The sequence below is a fragment of the Rattus norvegicus genome, chromosome 3, assembly GCF_036323735.1.
Source record: "Rattus norvegicus strain BN/NHsdMcwi chromosome 3, GRCr8, whole genome shotgun sequence".
Taxonomy (NCBI): Eukaryota; Metazoa; Chordata; class Mammalia; order Rodentia; family Muridae; genus Rattus; species Rattus norvegicus.
The window spans coordinates 154236505-154262198 of record NC_086021.1 but is presented as its reverse complement, the minus strand read 5'-3'; the positions used below and the strand labels follow the sequence as shown (position 1 = coordinate 154262198).

The window sequence follows — 25694 nt, the reverse complement described above, 5'->3', positions numbered from 1 at the left end:
AAAGCACCATCTCAGCTACTTTTCTCTTTTTCTTTTTTTTTTTTTTTTTTTTCCGGAGCTGGGGATCGAACCCAGGGCCTTGCGCTTGCTAGGCAAGCGCTCTACCACTGAGCTAAATCCCCAACCCCTACTTTTCTCTATGGTTCTGGTCATTTAAAAATATCTGGAGATTCACGTTTTAGTAGTTGGATTCTCTTTATAAGGTACGGTTTTCCTATGAACTTAGGGTCTTAGCATTTCTTGAGTGGAGTTACTTTTATTTCTTCCAAAGAAATAGACATTTAGTTAAGTAGGAACAAGAAGGTTCAAGGCCCTCACAAAGCTACAGTCTCCTCTTTGTAGATCCTGGATTTAGGATTATAGGATGTGGCCAGTATTTGGTCTGGCTCCCTTGGGAAATCCCCTAGCACTTGTGAGGACAGGAGGAGTGATTCAGATAGGCATATGAACTTTTGAAAAGTGTTATTATTATCTTCTCCCTCCTTCCCTTTCTTCCTTCCCTCCTTCCCTTCCTTCCCTTCCTTCCCTCCTTCCTTCCCTCCTTCCTTCCCCCCTTCCTTTCCCTTCTTTCTTCCTTCTCTTTCTTCCTTCTTCCTTCCTTCCCTTCCCTCCCTTCCTCACTCCCTCCCTTCCTCACTCCCTCCCTTCCTCACTCTTTCTTTCTCTCTCTCTCTCTTTCTTTCTTTCTTTCTTTCTTTCTTTCTTTCTTTCTTTCTTTCGTGTGTGGGGCTGTGGACAGTGTGTGCCACAGTTCAAGTATGGAGGTCAGAGGACAACTTGGAGCAGTCACATGAGTCATGGGGAGTAAGCTTGGCATTTGTTTATTTATTTACTTATTTATTTATTTATTTATAAAATGTACTTGTGTTTTTCCCATGCTGGAGAAGTGGTCACCATATTCTCTGGTTCCCTAGTACAAGTTTTGAGCTGCAATCATTGAACTTTGTTTTAGCCATTACCATACTGTCCCAATGAGTTGTTCTTGCTATGTTTGCTCTAAGCAGCATTAGAAGACAGTGATGTAATAGCAGCCGAGTTTGGACCCACAGCTTCATTCTTTTATTCCAATAGATATCTAAATAGGGACATTAAGTACAGTCACTTGTGTCCTCTGCTCAGCTCTTCCCAGCTGCCCCTGCAGGTAGAGAAACCTCCCACAGAATGATGCAGTACAGGACACCTAGAAGATTAGCTGGTAGAAACAGGAAAGAGAATCAACTTTGAAGATAGTAATAATTTCCCTCAATGTAGGCACCACAATAGGAAGGTTGACTTAACAGCACTCTATGTTACAGTAGTATTTTGATAAGCTTCTTCATGGAAAATATATGATTTGGAAATAATGGTCAACTATAGAATGTTTTGATATGACAACAACAACAGCAAACCTGAAATCAGCACAAAGTGGTAGAAGTCCCATAAGAGGTGTGAGTTTAAAACCGTAGTCTGTTTGAAGATGTGCTGGCGTGAAAATAAAGCAAGGAAGCATGGAGTCAGAGCTAGCATGAGTATGTTTGTATGAATTGTATGAATTTCAAAGTAGCATGAGTATGTTTGTATGAATTGTTTTAAAATATTTTACTCAGGAAAGATGTTGAAATTATATACTTAAAATTGTCTTCACATTTTAATGTACATCATGTTTTCAGTTCAATGAAGACAGTGGTCTTTTGTGGACAGCCCAATTCCAGCAGCAGTCCCATCAGTGCAGACATGAGGGCAGAATGGGAATATCATACATCTCTCTTCTATAATCACCCTATTGTGTACACCAGTAGGAGCCTGGAGTTTTATGTGGCTTTAATAGAATTAACTATTTTAATTTAACCTTAACAATAATTACTATATATTCTAGAAGCCCCAACTGTCTGACAAACAGAATTACCCTAAAGTGAACTTTAGTTCTTCGCCAGAAGAAATTTACCCAGAGTCCTTCTAATGAAAGAAACCTTTCTCATTTAAGTAAGAACTGTCTCTGGTTAATTAGTTTAACTTTTGGCCCACATGTCTAAATAGGTCACGGTGGTTGTTTTAGAACTTATATGTACTTCTGGAAACACATGCTATATTCATTATAGAAAGAAAAGAAAACATTTGCTACAGAGAATACAGTTAAATTCAATTTTTAATTGCTAAGCCCTGCACCTGTGGCTGGTGCTATGTCACGGCTTGTTTCCATTCTGTGAGAGTTGTAAAGGAGCACACTTCCATGTACTGTGGCATGAGAAGGATTTCTTTATACAAAGGGAGAAGTCTAAAGACTATCCTTTGATTTAAAAACCAGTAGTAGCAAATACTAAGTTTGCTATTTAGATTAAAAACATATAAATAATTAAATAATGTATTACATAAATAATTAAATGCAATATTTAAGTTAAATGTAATATTTTAATTTAATCTTTACTAGTTTTGTTTTACAGAGAAAACACAAGCTGTGTTTTCCCCATTGGCCTCTGGATGGCACACTTGTCTGCTCAACTCAGTTATATATTTTAAAAATGGCAGGAAGAGTCAGAATCCTGTGACAGTGTGTGTGCGTGCTCAGCACGGGGTTTTACAGAATGCTTCTCCTGAATCTGACAGTACTGGAATTGTATCCACAGTGTTCAGTGAAACACGGAGATGTACACAAGTGCCAAGATCTTCCATACCTTTTCAAACGTAATTGGAGCTCAAGTGTAAAAATCATCCACAAATATCTATTTCATGAATTACCCTCTGGTCTTATGTACAACCATGTAAGAGCATGGCTGCACCTAATATGATGCCAAATTTGTTATGTAGGTCCAACAGCCAGAATGCCAAATGTAGTACTTCTAAAACAACCTTTGTAGTAATAGTTGCTATCTCACTAACTTATTAAATAGGCAACATAATGGCTCTTTCAGACGTTTCTCTCTCTCACTCTGATGTAGTGTGGGTTTGTAATGTGCATGATTGTTAAAGAAATTCCATAAAATGGAAAGGTTTTCCCTGATAAGGGTTCCCCTCCTCCACCCTAGTTTCTTAAGACAAGGTCTCATTGTAGCCTTGGCTGTCCTGGAGCTCACTATATAGATTATGCTGGCCTCAAATTCATAGAGAACTGCCTGCCTCCCAAATGATGGGATTAAAGACCTGTACCACCATGCCTGCTCCTGGAGTTTGTTTTTCAATGCTAGTAATCTTGTCACTGGTTCAAAGCTAATTAGGATCATAAGCACCTTTATAATGATGATCAATTATGAACTCCGTGTGACTGCGGGATTACTCAGTCAGCCCATGAAGGGTCTTCAGCCCAGCTGCACTGGGCCTGGAGTATTGGGGTGGAGGTGGAGGTAAAGGATGTTGACTTTCTCCTAGACCCACAGTGCCAGACCCTGTATCAGGAACAGTGTGAAGCCCACTTCACTTGGATGATCCACACTTCACTTGGATAAATATCATGCCCTGTTTTATCAATAATGAAAGTTCAAAACATCTTGAGAATTTTTGCCAAATGCCATGTATTCAAAAGGATATTAGAATTTACAGAAAAACTTTCGTCCCCATTGGGCATGTCTTTTCCATTGACTGACAGCTAACATGTAGGTCAAACACTCCTTGATCTCATTCCTCCCTTGTCTGGTTTGCTGGGCCATATTCCTTCCACTTCATACTCCTCATAGCATCCCTCCGACCTGCAGATACCTTCCCAGCTCTCTGTCACTTTTCAGTTTCTCTTCTAAAGCTGTTCTTGGCTGCTCTTAGTTTGTCCTAATGTTTAAGCAGCTTTTTCACCTCAGTCTTCCCCAAAATATTTTGACATGAAAGGAACTATGATTTGGATTTATTAAAAACATTTCCTATTAATTTCATGATCATTTAAAACATATGGAAAGATCAATACGTGTGAAATGGAAAAGGACAGTTGAGGAAAGGAATTTTATTTTCATGTTTGTAAGAACATATATCAAAGACTGGAAAGTTTTCTTTTCTTAAAATAAGTAAACTATTTTTTAACAATGACTTACAGATTTACCGTCTTAATGTAATTTAATTTGTCTGTTACACATCAAAGTTAAGTTCTCTTTTAAATGCAAAGCTTACAGTAAGTAATACAAAGTTATTGTTGCAAATTTGCATATAGAAATTTCGGGAAATGTGGATCTTTGTCATTGTAGTCTATAATGTTATTTTATTGTATTTTCTAAGGCAGAAAAAAATAACCCAGCATAAAACTTCCTCAGGTGAAAAATATATGTAGTTCTGCTCTACAATAATCATTGACATACGAAATTTTAACCATAGCAGCACAATGTTTTGATTTAGTAGAATGTGATATGATAAAATGTAGCTGTAAAGAGCCTCAGTAGGGCTGAGTTCTAGTCTTGGCCTTCATTTCGTAGCCAAGTCATTTGGGCCCACCATGCCCTGGTTCTATACTATAAGAGGAGCATAATCCTAGAGGATTACTTCCTTTGGGAAGCATGAGTCCTTATGTGAAGACCGAGGGCACTGAATGCAGTAGCTCTAAGAACCTCATGTAGTTCATTTTTCTAATAACCAAGTGTTATGTTTGTGTCATTACCCATCTGCCGTCTTACATTTTAATATAATGATTTGGCTGGGAAACATACTTATACACTGTGAAATTTTATAAGTGGAGCAATGTCTATGTTATAGGTCAGACATAAGTAGTGTTTACTTTGCTCTTTATGCCCATGATCCAGGAATGTCTTGTGGGCCTGTGGTCATTGCCTCACTACTTGCTTCACACCTAACTCAATGAAAGATGATGGAAGGAGGAACTCTGCATGAGCCAGACTCCTTGCAACTGGTTTAGCAGAGCATTTGAAAGACATGGGAGTAGTGGGACAGCATCTTGAAGGAGCTGGGCCCTCCCATCTCTGGAGGTTCTGCCCAGACACTAGCATCACTGCAAGCAGCAGGATCTCTAGTGCCAGCCTTCTCAGCTCAGAGTGTAGCTGGCTGTGTCTGCTGCCTTTTCCTTCACCGCTGAGACCCATGGTTGGTTCTTTGGCACTACTGAAAATTCTGTAAGTCAACTGACATTGCTGTCGATTCTTATCTTCAAAAGCTCTGATAAATGGATTGTGTTGTCTGCAGGTAAGATCCTGGCATAATCCATGACTGTTTCGTAGTGCCACTGAGCCCTGGAAATGAGGGTCGATAGCGGCTAGTTCAGCTCCTACATACACCTGCAGCATTAACTCACCCAACTGGGGTTTTTTTCCTTTTAACTTTAGTCACTTATTTTGTATCAGGTAATATGTCACTTGTTTTAAGAATATTTTAACTTGCTCTTTGAGTATACTTTTAAACAATACCAACATTAAAAATATATATAATTTTAGGTACTATATATAGAGGATTGTTCTACCTTAGAAATCAAAATACGTTTATGCTTTTTCTTAACGGATGTTGCAGCCTCCTCTCAAGAGGTATATGATGGAATAATATAATAATAAACAGTCGGTTGTAAAAAGATCCCCAGGGTCTCCTCAGTGAGCGTAAGACTCACCAGTGAGCTATGATAGCAAGGTGCAGGGGAGATCCGAGTAAATTGGCCATACCTGACTCTTCTAATAACCTCAGACAGCCTGCATCATGCAGTGATATGTAACAATTGCATCACCTTTTCTCAAACAAAGAATTGTCCTTTGCTAGAAATTTAACCTCATAACTGGAACTCTGTATGCTAGTTATGTATAAATTCCTCAGTTTATAGTTAAGCTAAACTGATCTGACTATTCAGTTATGGAAAAAGAATTATCAAGTGTAAGGCAGAGGCTTATTTTTACTTGTCTTGTTTGTCTCATATCAAGGGAAAGAATTTTATTACCTCTCTAACATGCTGATTTTATATAATAAGCTATTTTTTACAAACATTTTAACTCAAAATTTTAATTCAATGCTGGCACAATAGAGTGCGCACTTTGACATTTAGACATTTACATGACACCTGTGTGGTCAGTATAAGAGCTATAGAAGGCACACCCTATAGACGTTTCATTTTAAAAGAATTTTTTTAGAATGTAGTGATTTTTTATTTTGATCTCTTTCCTTCTTTCTTTCTTCTCCTCCTCCTCATCCTTCTTTTTTTTTTTTTTGTCATTACAGTTCCAACTCAACATTGTGTTCCAATTTTTTCCACATAATCCCACTGACTCCTGAAGACAGGAACATTCCTGTATTGTAGTGAATATCCAGTTTTTCCTTTATAGCTTTTCCATAAGAGTGATTGAACTATTTTCCAGATTTGAATAATCTCTCAGAGAAAAAACAAAAAACAGGACAGCAGACAGTTCCACCATGGTTTCTACCAAAGAAACTGGGAACTCTGAATGGTGTACAAGGGATTAGACTTCATGGACGAAGTGATACAACCAGCAAACCTATGCACAGTTGTAACACCAAAAGGGTTTGACAGAAAATATTTGCTATGTTCTAAATGGTCCATATTTTCTAATTATATATTTTGAATATGCTATCTGTGTGGATTAGGAAAATACAATTATTTTTACCCTAAATTTGATACTAATCGGATTGCGATTCCATTTAAAGAGAATGTCTAAAGCCATAGTTTTGTACAGTGAGGGGGAAAAGGCTAATCTGCATTTATTCCTTTTGTAACAATGGGTCTTGTATCTCTGTGCTTCAAGATAGGACTTCAAAATGGCTTTAATGCAGTCTTTGTAGATGGCAAGTCTCATGTTGATACCTATGAAACCTGCGAACAAGACTCAGTTTTGCCTCTCACTAGCCATAGGGCCCCATCCTGAGTGCTCAAGGATAAGATCAACTAGAAGACTCTAAGGTCCTTGAACATTCTTGGATTTTCTGCTCTACTTTTAAACATTTTTATTAGAGTCACTGCATTCTTTCCTCAATATGTGTAATATTCAAGAACTTTTTTGCACTGGGTATTTTTTTCTCTCCTTTGGTAAGTATTGAGTTTTGAAGGTATGAAATGCATAAGTGATTATCTGTAATATTCATTAATTTGTAAAAAGGACCAAAGAAATGATTTTTGGGGTGTCAAATGTCCTTGTAGCTAAATTGGTTGGCAAATATAAAGAGATTGAACTTGGCGGGACGTGGAAAGACTTAAAGAGTGGCAGGGCTTACAAGCCCAGGTGCAGGATGAAGGCTCACATGCCACAGAACTCAGGAAAGGCCCAAGAACCAGTGACCAGGGAGAGCAGCTTTGCCTTAGTGCCAGATAATTATGGACGGAATTAACCCATGAACATGAGTAAGCAGGCAGCACTATAAAGAGCCCCAGACGGCTTGGATCATCAGAAGAGCCAAGTATAGACCATTCCGGCATGACCCTTGAACCTTGCTTTCACAGCTCACTGCTCAATCTTCCACTCACTGAGTACTTTTCATCCCACAGATAATGGAGGACTTTCAATGGTTTTGAAGCACAAAACTCAACATGATGAGAGGGAGGGAGGGAGGGAGGGAGGGAGGGAGGGAGGGAGGGAGGGAAGGAGAGAGAGAGAGAGAGATTTTGATTGAAGGACCTTACACCACAGCAGTTATTTTGGGTAAATTATAACCATGAGAGAATGATGACAGCAAAAACAAAAAGGGAATTATAATAGCCCAGGAACAAGTTAACGAGGGTTAGTGATGGCTGAGACACAGATGGTGTGAGCATGTGTGTGTGCGTGTGTGTATATGTGTGTACATGTATATATGTTTTGTGTATATGAAATATTGGTGAGCAGGTAGGATACTCTATTAGACAGAAAGTATTCTGACAAAAGTAGAACATAACTGACAGTGTTGCCATTGCTTCTCAAAGCCAAGTGCAGTTCCAAAGGCTGCTGAGTTGAGGAAAAGAGAGAAGGCTGATGCTTACTCACATAAGATGGGAAATATGGTTCAGTGTCAAACATTTAGACAACTTATGCCTCCACCTTCCTTTACCTCGAATGCCATGGCAGGAGGCACATGCATTCCCCTAAGAATCCTACTAAAATTAGGAACTTATGGGAATTATTTCCAGGGACATTTTCTCTACCTAAAAAATATACATTTTTTAAACCCTGTTGAATTCCAACAGTTGGTATATAAGTAATAAATTTACTCTGTTATTGCAATAGAATGTCTAAAGGTCTTCATTGTATGATAGTTTTTGTTAGCTTTGTTACTATGTATTTTCAAAAATAATCTGACACTCAAAACGTTTAATCTCTTTAAAAATATAATTGCATTCATTTAAATGCACTTGATTTAAATTAATGGTGTTTTACCCAACACACGGGTTTACTTCAAGAAATGCAAAACTTTTAAGTTTTAACAGGGATTGATGAAAAAGTAATAGTTACAAGGCTAGGTGGTTCATGTTCTTCTTACTGTATATATGTACCAAAGTCAGAGTGGCAGATGAACACCCCTCGTAGTGTTCAGGGCTTTCCGAGTAGTTCTCGAGTTTCAGGGAAAAGTACCTATAGAGTTGTTAAACTTTTTCAAGAAAAATAAAATTCATTAGACTTCGTTCAGCTATCATTTTGGTCACGGAGACGTCAGATGGGTGACTGCAGTAAACAATTAGACAGAAGGGGTTTTCTTTTATAGCTATATAACCAATAATTATTTTCGTTAATCTGCCAAGCCCACTTATACCTCAATAAGGAAAGTGGAAATACGTAGACAGACAGATGGCAGGGGTTTCGGTTATGAGGTTTAACATGTGTGCAGTGAACTTGTTTCATGGCTTTAAAATGTGTAAGATGATAGCTCAGGAGACTGTTCTGGAGAGGAATCTACCTAGAGACCAGAAACTAACAGAAAGTTTGATTTACCTCATTGGATTTAGGTTATAAGGCCTCTCTTTTAAGTACATGAAATCAATGAAGAATATGAAACATGTATATTCCATCATAAATCTTTTATGTATTCAACAGGATGTAATAGATAATGCCTTTTTCTTCTCCGAAGTCTATTTTTAGAAGTATATTTTATTTACTATAGCCTCTCCCAAGGATCAATCCACCAGAACCTTCCTTAATGGAGTCTTTTGAGTGTGTCTTGTCTTTGCCCAGACAGAATAAATATAAATGTGATAGATTTTAGAAATGGAAAAGATGGGGGCTTTTCTTTGTGCCAACTCAATCACCAGTCATTGTGAGGGCAGAGTGGGGTAACCAAAACAACCTCGCCTCACCACCTAAGAATCTGGCTCCAGCTACCAGTTTTAGATCAGTCTTTAACTGTGTACTGTGATGGGCTAGTCAGCTTCTCACCCTAGAACTGATTCTGGGGTTGGGGACAGACTGTTCCCCAGGAGATCTTTGACCATATCTAAGACATTTTTGGTTGCCACAGCAAGGACAGAGGTCCTTTGGCATCTAGAATATAGAAGAATCAGTGGCTCAGAATATCACAAGTGCTGAAGAGGTGAATACTGGCCCTAGAAGAGCAGCCAAGCAGATGGCACTGGGCTGAGAAGAGCCAGGCAGCACAGTGGCAAAGCTTAGCAATCCCAAACGTACTTAAGATCAGCCTCCTTAACTTAACCAGCACATTAAAGCACAGGAAAATTTACCAGAGAGATTGAAAGGCAAATGTTTAAGATTGTTAAAGTTGCCAGTGGTTGGTTTGTTTTGTTTTTCAAGAATTTTGGTAGTGGAACTTAATCAATTGATTTCTTTTTTAAGTCAGTTTAAGAAGTGAAACATGGTCTGATCAATTCAGGTGAACATGAGATGACTTGAGGTAGATTTTGCCTACAAGCACAGTCTGCTAAATTCGTGACTTGAAGCTGGAAAGTTCAAAGTGCTGCTTCAGAACTGGAAGTCACTTCCTGCCCTACCCAAGTCCTTGCCACACTCCTGAGAGGAAGGATAGCGAAGAGAATGGCTTGCTTGGAGGAATGTTGGCATGGGCATATAGACAGTTGCTTCCTTAAAAAGCTAAGGCACAGCTCTATTGAAGATTAGGTCATCTGACTTAGTCAGCCAAGACTAGGAGGGAAATTCTGACTCTCTCTCTCTCTCTCTCTCTCTCTCTCTCTCTCTCTCTCTCTCTCTGTGTGTGTGTGTGTGTGTGTGTGTGTGTGTGTGTGTGTGTGTGTCGTGTATGTGCATACACACATGGAGTATCCCACTCTGCCCATCTATACTTTATTCCCTTGAGATAGAGTCTCACTGAACCTAGAGCTTGCCACCTCGGCTGGCTCATGAGCAAGGCCCAGTGAACCAATGCTGGGATTACTGGTGTGTGTGGCCAGCTTTTACATGGGTGATAGAGAGCTGAACTCAAGTCCTCATGATTACAAGAAGCACTCGTACCTACTGAGTTATCTTCATAGCTACTGAAGACATTTTGTATTGCAACTTTCTATCCAGATATGACAAGTGACTGATTCTGAATATGTAAACACCTTTAGCTCCATGGGGCTGTCTAGCACTGTCTTATGCTGCTGTGCAGAAAGGGGATATTCAGCACAGCTTGTGCTCTGGCCTCATTCATAAGTGACCGTACTTTTTTTTTTTTTTTTTTTTTTTTTGGTTCTTTTTTTTCAGAGCTGGGGACAGAACTCAGGGCCTTGCGCTTCCTAGGCAAGCGCTCTACCACTGAGCTAAATCCCCAACCCCAGTGACCGTACTGTTAAGTCAGCATCTCTGAGGCTCTTTTTCACTTGTCTGTGAAATGGGTTCCCAGTGGCTCTCTCTGACTCTGTCATAGAAGGGCATGCTACCCTGTGTTGTCACCGGTGCTCTTACTGCAGTTAATTCTCCTGGGGCTTGGGGTGTAGTTCATCTACCTACAAGACCATCTTTTCTCATCTAGAACTCTGGAGATTTTTAAGAGAATTCATCTTTTTCTCTAGGCAGAGGCATGCCAGAAGGATGGCTTCTAGAAGTATTGCAGTATACTAAAGTTCTATCAGAAAAGAGATGACACCTAAGCTCCTATCTGTAGGGCAAAGGTTGTTTACTTTAAACATGACTGCGCTTTAAACCCCATAAGGATGTGTGTGGATACAAGCAAGGCGTGTTAACCAGCAGGTTTTCTCTCTGTGAGAATGTGCTCCTGCTCTGCTGGTGGGCAACATCCTCTTTTTTTTTTTCTTTTTCTTTTTTCCTGATTTCTTTACTGTCTAGTAGTAAGTGGTGGTGTGGTGATTACAGACTGTTCAGCTATAAATGCTATTTACTGGAACACATTCTAGAGAGAACATTGTTTTCTGAAGAAACAATAAACAACAGTTTTCCTTTTGTTCTCTCATGGAAAAATATTCTCTGGTGGGTATTTGTGGGCTAGAAAAATTTGAGCAAAAGAGAATCTTCTAGTAAGGAGACATAACAATTAAGTACCTGCCATTGTTAACTCATGCAGGAATGCTGTCAAACACATGCAGCACGGTCATTTTGTCAAGACCTGGTGCCACCTGTCGTCTATTGGTTCATCCTGGGTCCCCACGGCACGTTTGTTGTTCCATTCAGGAGCTGTATGCTCTGGCCTGCTGTCACCCAACCACATGTAGCAGTCTCCTGTCCGGAGAAGATATTGCTGAGACCAGGGAGGAAATGAGTGACTTATTAAATGTCTATGCAGAATGTCTTTTGGGAGTTTGACTTTTATTTTAGGGTTTATTTAGTTTATTTTATTTACTTGTTTATTTAAGTATGAGTAGTGGGTTTTTTTTTCTTTCATTGAAAATAGCTTTTTCACCCCACATAATATATCCTTATTATGGTTTCCCCTCCCTTCACCTCTTCTCCCACTAGATCCCTCCTTTTCAGTCACTAGAAAACAGACAGACTTCTAAGGGATAATAATAAAATATATCAATAAGATGAAACAAAAAACAGCACATAGAGGTAGGACAAAACAGACAGACAAAAGGAAAAAAGCCCAAGAAGAAGGACAGGAAGCAGACACAGATTAGAGACTCACTCATTCTCACCCTTAGGAATCCCATAAAAACATTATGCTAAAAGCTATAATTATACACAAAGGACCTGTATGTATGTGTGTGTATGTATGCATGTATATGTATGCACACATGTATTAAAAATAAAATAACATTAGTGAAACAAGGAGAAATCCTGAGATGGTATGAGGAACCTCCTATAATGCCATTGAGTTCATTTCTCTTGACCACCTAATGCTGGGCATGCGACCCGTCCTTAAGAGTCGTTTGTTTCCCCTGTGAATCTCCATTGGAAAAAACTAATTCATCTATAAGTGGTTATCAATTGGAGATAGCATCTGGGTTAGGGATAGATGCATACGTCCACATCTCCTTTCAGCTCTCAGACCCCCATGAATGCCCTGTGCATGCTGCCTTAGTGTCTATGGGTTCATATGTACATATGTCATGTTGATTTAGAGAACCTTGTTTTCTTAGTGTCCTCAATCCCCTCTGTCTCTTTACACTCTTTCTGCCTTCTCTTCTGCAGCCTTCCCTCATCTCTGAGAGGAGGGTTTTGATGGAGACATACTGTTTAGGGCCAAGTGTTCCATGGTCTCTCATACACTGCATGTCTGGCTGTGGGTCTCTCTGCATTTGTCATTGATACGTTTCTCCTTTGGTAGCCTGCAGAGTACCTTCCTGTACCAGAGAGCTAGTGGTAAAGGCTCTCTGTAGACACCAGCTCTACTTCTCCATGGTCATTGAGTTTTATCTTCAGCAATGGGGCCTTGGCATCAGTTTGTGAAAAGCAACCCCCTGGGACCTCTTGGCCAACAACTCAATTCGATATAACTCTGTCCCAGTACTAGAAGCATCAGTTGGTGACAATGATGACCCGCTGTGGCTCTGTCTCCTGATTTGGCAATTTCATTTAGATCATCTCATATATGTATATATTTTAGGAAACTCCCACTGAATTAGGTTTCCATACTACTCCTCAAATGGCCTTTGAATTTAGCTATCTCTCCCTGTATTCCCTCCCCCATCCCCCTCTTCCCTCCCTTCCTCGCTTGATCATTTCATTTCAGCCCCCCACCCTCAAATCTATCCACAACTACCTATTCTATTTCCCTTTCCTGGAGAGAAAATTGTCTCTCATAATTGCTCACTTTATACCTAACCTCTGGTTGTATGGATTGTAGTTTGGTTATCATTGATGTAACACATCATTGAGTTAACAATACTCACATAAAAGCGAATGAATGTCCTGTTTGTCTTCCTAGGTGCGGGTTAGCTCACCTACGATGAGTTTTGCTAGTTTCAACCATCTACCTTCAAATTTCATGATTGCATATTTTTGACGTCTGAAACTGTAATATTGCATATTTTGACACTGAAACTGTAGAAGAGAAAGGGAGGAATAGCCTTGAACTCATTGGTACAGGAAGCTTTCTGAACAGAACACTGTTAACACAGGCACTAAGACCAACAATTAATAAATGGTGCCGCATAAACTTAATATTCTATAGTGTAAATGTAGTACATTTTCTTTATTCATTCATTGGTTGAGGGACATCTAGATTGTTTCCAATTTCTCTGGCTACTATAAATAAAGCAAAAATTAACATGATTGAGCAAGTGTCTCAGTGATGGGCTTTAAGCATTCTTTAGGTATATACTGTATACCCAAGAGTGGTGGTATAGCTAGATCTTGAGTAGATTGATTGATTTCCATCTTCCTATAGAATGCCACACTGATTTCCATAATGGCTGTACAAGTTTGCACTCATCGCCAATGGATGAGAGCTTCTCTCATTCTACATCCTTGCCAGCATGAGCTGTCACTTGTTTTATTGATTTTAGCCATTCTGACATGTGCAAGATAGAATCACTAAGCAGTTCTGATTTGCGTTTCCCGAGTGGCTAAGGAAGCTGAGCAGTTCTTTATGTTTCCCAGCCATCTGAGTCCCCACCCCCTTTGTTAGATATGGACCTCATTTTAAATTTGATTGTTTTCTTGATAACTATATTTTGAGATTTATTGGATATTATGTATATGACTATTAATCTTCTATCAGATGTATAAGTTGGCAAAAATCTTTTCTGATTCTGTAGGATGCCACTTTGTTCAAATGATGGTGTCCTTTGCCATCCAGAAGCTTCTAGGTTTATGCGGCACCATTTATTAATTGTTGGTCTTAGTGCCTGTGTTAACAGTGTTCTGTTCAGAAAGCTTCCTGTACCAATGAGTTCAAGGCTATTCCTCCCTTTCTCTTCTACAGTTTCAGTGTATTTGGTTTTTATGTTGCGGTCTTTGATGCACTTGAACTTGGGTTTTGTGCAGGGTGGTAAGTATGGATCTAAGATGCTGTCCTTTGTCCAGTATGTACTTTTTGCTTCTTTATCACAAATCAGGTATTCATATGTCTGGTTTATGTCTGCATCTTTAGTTCAATTCTGGTGATCAACATGTCTGTTTTTGTGACAGTACCATGTTGTTTTTATGACTACAGCTCTGTAGTGCAATTTGATCTCAGGAATAGTGATTCCTCTAGTAGGTTTTTCTTTGTTTGTTTGTTTTGTTTTGTTTCGTTTTGTTGTGTTTTTTGTCAGGATTGTTTTAGCTATCCTGTATTTTTGGGTTTTTTTTTTCATATGAAGCTGAAGATTATCTTTTCAAAAATCTTTGAAGAATTGTGTTGGAACTTTGATGGGATTGCACTGAATCTTTAGATTGCTTTTGGTAGATTGTCATTTTTACTACATTAATTCTACTGATTCATGAACATGGAAGATCTTTTCATGTTCTAATACTTCTTCAGTTTCTTTACTTTTGCAAAGTTTTTATCATACAAGTCTTTCATTTGGTTCATTAGAGTTACCCCAAGATATTTTGTATTATTTGAGACTGTTGTGAAGGATATTTACTTTCCCAAGTCTTTTGCCCTATGTGTATAAGAAAGCTTCTGATTTTTGTGAATTAATTTTTGATTAAGTTACTTTGCTGAAAGTGTTTATCAGCTGGAGACATTCCCTGGTGAAATTTTTATGCTCACTTAAATATACCATCATATCCTCTGCAAATAAAGATACTTTGACTTTTTCCTTCCCAATTTGTATTCCTTCGATCTCCTTCAGTGATTTCATTGCTCTAGCTAAGGCTTCAAGTACTATAGTGAATAGGTGTGGAAAGAGCAGATACCCTGTCTTGTTCGTGATTTTTAGTGGAATTGCTTTGAGTGTCTCTCAATTTGGGATGATATTGCTATGGGCTTGCTGTAAACTGCATTTATTATGTTGAGGTATGTCCTATGTGTCACTTGTTTCTCTAGGACTTTTGTCAAAGGCCACTTCTGCATATAATGAGGCAATCATATGTTTTGTTTGTTTGTTTGTTGGTTGGTTGGTCTTTCAGTTTGTTTGTATGGTGAATTATGTTTAACTATTTACCTATCTACTGAACCATCCTGCATCCCTGAATGAATCCTATTGATCTTGGTGGATGATCTTTTTGATGTGTTCTTAGATTCTGTTTGCAAATATTTTATTGATAGCTTTAGCATCTGTGTTTATAAGGAAATTTGGCTTACAATTCTCTTAAGTCTTTTTGTAGTTTGAGTATGCTAGTAACAGTGGCCTCAAAACAAATTGGGCAATGTTCCTTCTGTTTCTCTTTTGTGGAATAATTTGAAGAGTATTGGCATTGAAAGTCTGGTAGAACTATGAGCTAAAACCATCTAGCCCTGGTCTTGCCTCTTAGAACTACTTTCTTTGTGTCCCTTAGTTTGGCTATGTTATGTATATATTGTATATATTTTCATTAAATTCTAGAAAGTCTTTAATTCTTCTTGACCTTCATTCAATAGTAAGTTTCCATGAGTTTGTAAGTTTTCTGTTATTTCTGTTCTTTTTGGTATTCAGCTTTAATTTGTGGTAATTAGATAGGATACATAGTGTTATTTCAAATTTTCTTAAATCTGCTGAGACTTGCTATTTATTCAAGTATGTGGTCAATTTTGGAGAACATTCTGTAAGGTGCAGAGAAGAAGGTATAGTTTTTGTGTGCTCGGGTGAAATGTTCTGTAAATTTCTATTTGATCCATTTGGTTTATAACATAAGTTAGTTCCAGCATTTCCTTGTTTAGGTTTTGTGTAAGTGACCTATCTGTTGGTATGTGAAGGTCAATATATGATTTAAGCCATAGTAATGTTTCTTTTATGAATTTGAGCTCCTTTGTGTTGGGTGCATAGATTTGAAGTCTTCTTGGTGGATCTTTTTTTGATGAGTATGTAGTGTCCTACCCTAACTCTTTTGATTAGTGTTGGTTTGAAGTATATTTTGTCAAATATTAAAAATGGGTATGCCCACTTGCTTCTGAGGTTCATTTGCTTAAGATATGCTTTACCATCATTTTACTCAGAAGTAATGTCTGTCCTGATGTTAAGGCATGTCTCCTGGATTTCCAAAAGGACAGATCCTGGTTTTGGTTCCATTCTGTTAGTTTGTGTCTTTTTAGTTAAGTAATTGAGACCATTGATTTAAGAGATATCAGTGAATAGTGTTTGCTGATGCCTATTATTTTGTTGTTGTGTTGTTGTATGTGTTTCCCCTCTTTTGATTTTGCTGGTCTTGGATTATTTATTCCTTATGGGTTTGGGGATGTGGGTTTTGTTTTGTTTTGTTTATTTATTTATTTATTTATTTATTTATGTATTTATTTATGTATTTATTTTTGGGTGGTTGGAGTTTTCCTTCTAGTGCCTTCTGTAGAGTGAAATTTTTAGGTAGATATTGCTTGAATTTGACTTTGTCATAGAATGTCTTACGTTCTCCATCTATTGTAACTAAAATTTTTGCTGGGAATAGTAGTCTCAGCTGGCATCTGTGATCTTCTAGAATCTGCAGCTCACCTGCCCAGGCCCTTCTGGCCTTTAGAGTCTACGTTGAGAAGTCAGCTATTATACTAACAGGGTTGCTTTTTTTATGTTACTTGGTCTTTTTCTCTCTCCACTTTTAATGTTCTTTATTTGTTCTGTACATTTAGTGTTTTGATCATTGTGTTACAGGAATTTCTTTCCTGGTCCAGTTTATTAGGTGTTCTATATGCTTCTTGTACCTTGAAAGACAGCTCTTTTTGTAGGTTGTGGAAATTTTCTTCTATGATTTTACTGAAAATCTTTTCTATGCCTTTGATGTGAATTTATTTCTCTTTCTTATGTGCCTATTAGATTTGGTCTTTTTCATAGTGTTCCATATATTTTGTACCAGAATTTTTTTAGATTTAACATTTTCTTTGACTGCGGTATCCATTTCTTCTATCTCTTGTATTCTGTTGGTGTAAATTACCTCTGAGCTTACTGTTCTAGTTCCTAAAGTTTTCATTTCCCTGTTTGATTTTTCTTTATTGATTGATATTATTGTTTTCAGATCTTGCATAATTTTTTTCATTTCCTTCCACCACTTATATTTTTATAGATTTCTTTAAGGGATTTATTCATTTCCTCTTAAGAGACCTAGATCACATTCATAGATGCTATTTTAAGGTCACATAGTGCTGGGATTAACAACATGCACCATCCAATATTCCCTTATAACATTCTAAAAACTGAGACTGAGGTATTCCTGAGACAGGATGAACAGTCACCGATCAGTTTTATAAAGGACCTGTATTAATTATGTGACTTATTGTTCTTATTTTGTCCATTCTTTTTGTTAGTTAGTTTATTTATTTATTTATTTATTTTAGATAGGGTCTCACTATGTATTTTTTTTTGCTAGCATGGAACTCACCGTGTAGGCTAGGCTGGCCTTGAACTCTTAGAAATCCACCTATCTCTGCCCCTGAGTACTGGGATTAAAGACATGTGTGGCCATGTTCGGCCCTATTTTATCTTAATGCTGTTGCTTATATGATGAGTTAAAATGCATTTTTAGTTTACTAAAATGCATTTTTTAACCATCTGTGATAGTGGTCATGTGACCCTTTGCTTTTGCCTCCTCTGGAGAGCATTAAGAGGCTCCATAGGAGTTGGGAAAAAGAGTCAAAGATTGAGAAGAGCAATTGGTTATCTCTCAAAGAGGAAGTATCTTTCCAGCCTCCTATCCTGCTTCCCAGGCCTAGGAATTTCCTTGACAGTGTATAACTGACTGTCTTCATGGACCTTTCCTCATGTCCAGGCTTCTGTCAGGCTGCATCAAATGCCAGTGTTTAGAGAATGATACAAGTCCTCCTTCTGCTCCCATTTGTTGGCAATAGCTTACTGCAGCCCTTATTTTCTGAGGTCTCGGGTGAAGAGTTAATTACTGCTCTTCTGCATTAGCATCAACCTCATTAGGCAGCTGTTGGACAAACTGCAGTGTTGTGGATTTGAGGTTTATCAAGGTGACAACCGAGATAATTATATGGGTAGGCCAGTGTCTTCAAGGTCCTCACTTCTTTCCATGACTCTCAACAGTTTTCATCATCTTAAGGAAGTATAGAGATTCGATCTTCCTTCCTGGTGGGTTATAACCTGCTTATTGTAGGAAGCACACATGAAAGTCAGCATTAACCTCACAGTCTATGAGGAGCAGTAAGCTGGAGTTGCATTGGTCAGGATTAAGGAGTTTTATGTTTGGTTCATGTGACTGGGAACTAGGGCTAAGGAAATTAATTGGGTCAAGTGATGGAAGGTAAACTTCTCTTGGTGGTGCTAACATCACAATACTCTATACATTCTTGTGAAAAGTACTAATATGCCTCTCTTCAAAACTATTTTGAATACAAGTTTGTCTGGGTGTAGATGCTACATCAGAGTCTCTGGCTGTCTTCCCACTGAAGAAATAGCACATTATCATTTTAAACTACTATATGCCCCTAATGATAAAGAACAAATCAAGGATGTTGGTTTTCCCCACCTTTGTAACAAAGTGTCCTATTAGTTACTTTTCTCATTACTGAGACCAAATATGTAAAAGAGGAAGAATTGGTTTTGGATCACAGTTCAGAGAAATACAGTCCCTGGTGACTAAGAAGGCATGGTGGCAGGAACAGCATAGTGGTCTCCGGTGTAACGGCAAACAGGAAAACATACTGGCTCTCAGCTTTATCTTTCTCCACCTTCAGTCAAGGGGACAAGCTTCTCTTCCCAGAAATGCTTCACTGACAGGCCTGAAGGTGTGCTTCATCAACATTCTGTTGCCTCATAATCCAATCAAGGTTTTAACCAAAATTAACTGCCCCCCAGCTCCCTGGAGTCTTCTAATTGCTTAGGATAGGTAATTAGGAAGATGAAATTTAAAAATATGGTCAATAAAGTAGGAAGAACTCTGTATTTATGTCTATACTTAGAAAACATATGTGTATGGAATATATACAAGTTACTAGAGCTAGTAAGTTAATTTTGTAAGTTTATAAAATACAAGGGTAATATATAAGAACCCACCATACTGCAGTTCTAAATATCAGCAATGGAAAATTTTAAAAGGAAATGAATAAAATGATAATTTCATTTATAGTAGTCTCAAAAGTTGAAAATTCATGGGGATAAACTTATCCAAGCAAGTATAATATATGAACATCACAAAATATACATGCTACTATTGAACACTGACACCTATATATACAAATAGGAAATATCCCATATTCTTAGTTCTGAAAACAATGCTCTCAAAGCTGATCTACAGATTACACAGTCTTCATTATCTCAGTGATCTCTTTGGCAGAAGAATAAAAGCTGATCCTACAATGCATATGGATTTCTAGAGAGTTCTGAATAGGCAAAATAATATTTAAGAACAATATGAAATCATAATTTTTGGTTTTACAACTGGCTAAAATAGTATGGTATTATTAAGTAGTTAATATAGAGCAGTGAAATAGAATTGAGAGTATGGAAGGACACATGTGCCTATGATTAACTAATTTTTGCTGTAGGTGCAAAAATAATCCAATGGGGAAGATGTCATTTTTCTTGTGGTGCTGGGACAACTAGACATCTACATGGAAAGCAATAAAAGTGGGTGTTGATTAGAAGGTTGGATCATTGGTTAAGAGTACTTGCTGTGCAAACATGAGGACCTGAGTTCAGATTTGGTAAAGTTGTCCTTTACCAAAATTAAAATCTACCATCAAGTACATATCAAGGACATATCAAGCAAGTGAGAAGATGACTCACAATATAGTAGAAAATATTTGCAAATCACATGCCCAATAAAGGTCTCCTGGCCAGAATATAGGAAGTAGCATCACAGCTCAATAGCAAATCAATGGCTCAAATATAAAAGAATGAAGGGCTTAAATAGACTAAAATATCTCCAAAGAATACATCAAAATGGCTCACAAACACGGGAAATGATGTTGAACATAATCAGTCACGGAGAAATGCAAACCAAAACCACAAGGTACCACTTCACACTCACTAAGGTGGCTGTTAAGCTAATTTTATTAAAAGGGAAAATAATTATGACAAGATCGGGAGAAATTGGAACCCTTGAACTTTCCTGGTGTGAATATAAAGTGGAGAAACAGTCCCTCAAACTGAACACACAGTTCTCAGAAGTGGCAGTTCCACTGTGAAGGAACTGGCCACAGAGATTCATGCATCTTAATAGTGCCACTGTTGATGAGTGCCGAGGTAGAGGCAGCACACAGGCCTCCCATCTACTACAACAGTAACCAGAGCGGGCATCGGGCTCACACTTGACCTCCTAGCCTTCAGCAGGCCGAGGCAGGAGGATTACTAAACCATTGACTACATGAAACCTAGTCTCAGAGATTAAAGATAAAAGAAAGACTGTTCATACAATAGAATATTATTTAGTTATTTTTATAAAGGCATGCCAGAAATGTTCATTCATGCTTATAATCCCAGCAGTTCTAAGATAGAGACCAAAGAGTGTCAGGATTTTAAGGCCAGCCTCAAATCGTAAATTTGAGGTCAGCCTGGGCTACATGGACATTATCTCAAAGAAAATCAAACAAAGTTTAAAACAGGATAAACCTTGAAAGCATGTTAAGTAGCAGAAGCCAGATATAAATGGCACACACTATAATGTTCCATATTCTGAATGTTCAGAACTAGCAAATCCAGAGACAGACGGCAGATTAGTGGTTGCCAGGCGCATGGATAGATGGAAAGCAGGGAGCGGCTGCTAATGGACACTGAGTTTCACTTGGGAGTGAGGAAAACGTTCTCAAGTTAGATAGTGCTGATGTTTGCTTAGTTCTGGGACTACACTAAAAGCTAGTTTGTACACATTATAGGATGAATTTTATTACATATGAAGTATTTCATAAAGTTGTTACAAATAGCAAAAAGAAGAGGCACTTGGATAGGGCTGGTGGCCTTTCAACTCTGCTATAAAATAAAGTCATATATAGTAAATCAAAGCCACTGGGTCTTGCTTCTCAAAGGCCAGCAGAGCTTTCCCTGGCAGATGAGGGATTAGTTGTTATGCAGACATAAACAAGCTTCGAGATGCTTCCTTTGGGCTTGCAGGCTACCTAGTGCCCCCTCCCACACCTTGCTGTGGGACTGGCAGAGCAGTTCTCTGCCATAAGAAGTGTCTTTAACACACCCCACTTCCCTTCTGCTTGTGCATGCCACTGTCCTGGAAACTCTATGTCACAGTGGTCCTCAGGGCACGGAGCTAAAAGGAGTCTTTGAGTCTCAGTCACTAAGCCCAATTACTCTATCATACCCTGTTTCTCTGGACTTTGAGTAACATAGTCACACCCACAGAAGTCACATTTCTCAAATCCTGCTTTTTCTCTAAATAAATTGCATCTTACTTGGCCATTTATAGAGAGAACTTGTGGTGTATACCACGCATCATTTGACTCACCTCTTGAGAGTAATTTGCAGTTTGATTCTGGTGCCATGTTCTACTATTTCATGGTGGGGTTTGGATAGTGGGGGCAACGGGAGGATGTGTGTAATAACCAAAGGTTTTTTTTTTTTTTTTTGGTTCTTTTTTTCGGAGCTGGGGACCGAACCCAGGGCCTTGCGCTTCCTAGGTAAGCGCTCTACCACTGAGCTAAATCCCCAGCCCCCCAAAGTTTTATTTTTGTTATCAGAGGTTAGGTAGCAGCTTATAATCTGTCTGTAAAAGGATGCTCTTGTTCATAGAGCAGAAGGAGCAGAGAGCCACTAGCAGAAAAGAGAGGGCCAGGTCAGGAATTGGAAGGCTTCTGATCCGTTAGTATAACTATATCAGGCTGATACTTACAAATGTGTTCTAAAGGTACTGAAAGGTTGTGGTTGTGGTTAATTTAAATCATATCCACACTTAATGTGAAAACTATTTCTGTTCACTCAGATATATTTTTATAATTTCCAATTGTGGAGCGAATCTTGTCTTTTTAATTAATCATATTAATTGGAATACACAAATTTTACCAAATAAAAGGTTCCTGTGCTCTATACGAGATAAGTAGGTACCATGAAATCATTTCACTACATAACATTTCTTAAAAGGAAGAGTCAAATGAGGAGTTAAATGATTTTGTACACACGTATTTTATTTCTTGGTGACTGCTTAGCCTCACGGAGGCCTAAGTGACTTAGGTGGGATAACCGATCTGTTTGCTCTGGAGAAGCAGGCACAAGTCCTCCAAGGAAAGGCCGAGAGACAGATGGCCAGCTATTGTGTTACAGCCATCATCTGCTGGGTCATGAGCAAATAATAAGTGAAAAATATACACGTGATCATGTGAGAGCACAGTGGCGGCAGTGCCAGCACAGGAAGGACACAGCTTCTCCGCGGTGGGCTTTCAAAGCACGATATGTTGAGATGTTAGGTGTGCAGGGTTAATCTATTTTAAACTGTGGTAAAGTGAACATTTGCCCCCATTTTTGACACCACTATGCAATATTTTGAATTGAAATGGCAAGTAATGGCCTTTTTTTTTTTTGCTTTCCATAACAACACAAGCACTAAATTACAGCTGTGCAATTATGTAAACAATGGAAATGCTTCCAGAAGGAGGCCTTCCTTTTAAAGTTTCATTTCGTGTAATTGTTGGAAGGTTTAGAGCTGTAATAAACAAAATTATTTTACACATTTATCGTTCTAAAGGTCAATTATAAGAGGACTAAAGAAGCAGCCCTGTGCAGAATGAGTAAGCCAATTTGTGCCGCCGTCACCATATGTTTTCCTTATCACTTATAGTTTTTCCAGTTACTGTGTACATAGCATTCAATTAAAGCGATTCATTTGAGGAGCTGAATGTAGTTTGTGTTTATAGAACTGTGCTTTGGAGGAGAGGAAACAACACGCCTCTATTTGAATTACCTGATTTTTTGCAAGATCAGTGATAAGAGACAGATGTTCTCACCGGTCGCTTTCTCATAAGCCTGAGCCTTGTGATAAGCTGCAAAGTCACAATTATCATCTTACAGTCTGCTCCTGCACTCAACGTGGAGCTAGCACTGCACCTTCCACTAAAACGGGGGTGCAGTGTGTCCCGTTCACCGAGTGGCAACACTTCACAGGCTGGTTTCCTTCTAAGAACAAGGCTTGTCTGCTCCATCCGAGTCAACCTAAAGAATAAACTGACTCCTGCTCCAGACTCCATTTAACACTAAGCCTGTTGTTTAGTCTGTTTGGAAGATACAGAAAAAAGTCAACTCTTACTCCCAGGCTCACTTGTTTGACGTAGGTTGTAGAATTCCTCAAAAAGGATAAAGCTTAGAAGACGTAAAGGTTGTTCCCAAATTTGCTTCCATTTTATCCCCAAGTTATGTACATAATCTCTAATTGCTTATTAAAGGGGTTGTCTTAGGGTACTGATTGCTAGAGCTTTTTAATTTCTGGGGTAATATATGATCAAAGTAACTTCTCTGTGTCATCTCTGAAATTTTTAAAGAATACTCTTCCTCAGTAGATCATTAAAACATTCATGGAATAAATTATTAGGAGGCCAGGCATGCTGGTACCCACCACTAATCCAAGCACTTGGGAGGACAAGGCAGATGGATTTCTGTGAGTTCCAGGCCAGCCTGGTCTACAAAGTGGGTTCTAGGACAGTCAGGGCTGTTACACAGAGAACCGTTTCAAAAAACAAAACAGAACAAAACCAGCCAAACAAAAAACCTAATTAAATATTGTTGACAGAACCTATGAAGTAAGTCCTGTGGAAGTAAAAGTTCTTCATTTTGAAAAACATTGCTGGCACTGTTTACTTCTGTACTTTGAAAGCCTCCATAAAACATCTATTTACATCTACATACCCCTGCTTACTGCTCATTAAGGAGGGGTCACCTCATCTTAGGCAAGACAGAAACACATTGGGGTGGCCCACAGTAGCTAACCAGCCTTGTGGCCCCAGTTCTAGAGTTCTTCACAGGGAGAGTTTGAACACAGGGAACATTTTCAGCAGTGGTTACAGTAGAGTTAGCCTCCAGAGAAGGAATCATTGCATGAGAAGAAGAGCCTCTTTGCTCATCACAACCTATCCTCATGACTTCCTCAAGGCAGGTGGTACAACCAGGGTTGTTGGCCCCACTGACACTGTAAACCTCCATTTTAAAGACAAGTGCCTAACAAAAGTAAAAGCTTCTGGGAGCTAGTGATTGTTTTTACAAGAAATTCATCATCATTTGCTTGTTAATAATATATTGTTTTTAAGGAGTATTTTCTGTTTCTTACAAGGGATAATCATTTTCTAGTATAATTTTAAGTTTTAAAAATGTGAGTCATTTGAAAAAATGTACTCGTCAAATCCTGCCTGCTTTCCCGGGAGGCTACCACAAAGGGCATGAGGACCAGCCCTGGTGGGATGGTGTGTGGCAAATGCCATTCTGTCTGGTACATATGGAAAGCCCTGTAGGTTATATAAACTATCAGAACCTGAAGGATTTTATTTTGTATTCCCAAAGATTGATTTTTAATACCTTGAGGTGGAGGAGTAGAGTGAAAGAACGATTTTTCTATGAGTTAGAAATGAGGGGAGCTCATCGTCGATGCTCCTCTGTTGGGAACATGGATGGCAGATGCTCTCCTGAGTGCCATGTGGCTACTCCTAATTTTAAAGTGTTATCTCAAAGATAGACCCTTTGGACTGCTCCATTTCAGTGTAGATAAGCAAAGTAAGCCAGCATGTGGTGGTAATTTGGCTGACTGGTCATATGGCCCCCTCTTTAACTCCCAAATTAACCCTACCCCGGTGCTGTCCTTAGTGACTGGAGCAAAGACACACTTTCCTCCAGGCTCTGTCTTACGTGGGTGGTAGAGTAGGTAGGGCAGGCTTGCCATCTGTCATTATCCCTCTTTTTCCCATCTCTTTGCCCATAGAAGCAGGTTCAGTTGAAGTCACTGGCCCAGGTCCAGGGACTGGGTGAGCCCTTTGACTTTATCTCAACTACTTTGTCTCTGCCATTTCTAGCACCAGTGACAATTGTGTAGTTTCTGAGTGTATGATTTCCCCCCTAACTCTTTCTGCATATTCACCAATGAAGCAAGTTTATAAACTATGGTTTCAGCTTATTATTCAATTCCCAGTCCCCACAAACATATTCCAGAAAACCATCTTTAACCCAAAATTTCTAAATTCCAGTGGTGAGAATGGCTCATTTGAGTTTAGTGTGTGCTAAATGCTAAAGGTTTTTAAAACCCTTAGGCTTCATGGTTTTAGCTCCTCATCTCACCAGATGGAATTAGCGCAAACATAACAAAGCTAACATCGAGGCTGTTTGCATTATTAATCTTCAGATGCATGGCATTCTGGTACCTTGCTAGCCAGGTTTGCACGAGTCCATTCATTGCAGCATATGTCAACAGAAATGTGCCTCCATCTGCTGCTGGAGAGCTGGGTGCCTGATATTCTGAGACAAGGCCCCAGCACAATGCATACCT

General features: G+C 38.8%; 1 protein-coding gene across 15 annotated transcripts in view; it reads left to right on the top strand.

The window, feature by feature from the left end:
- Ralgapa2 (Ral GTPase activating protein catalytic subunit alpha 2) overlaps positions 1–25694 on the top strand; it is a 280066-nt gene that overhangs the window by 129872 nt on the left and 124500 nt on the right. The gene's annotated exons all lie outside the window — the stretch shown is intronic.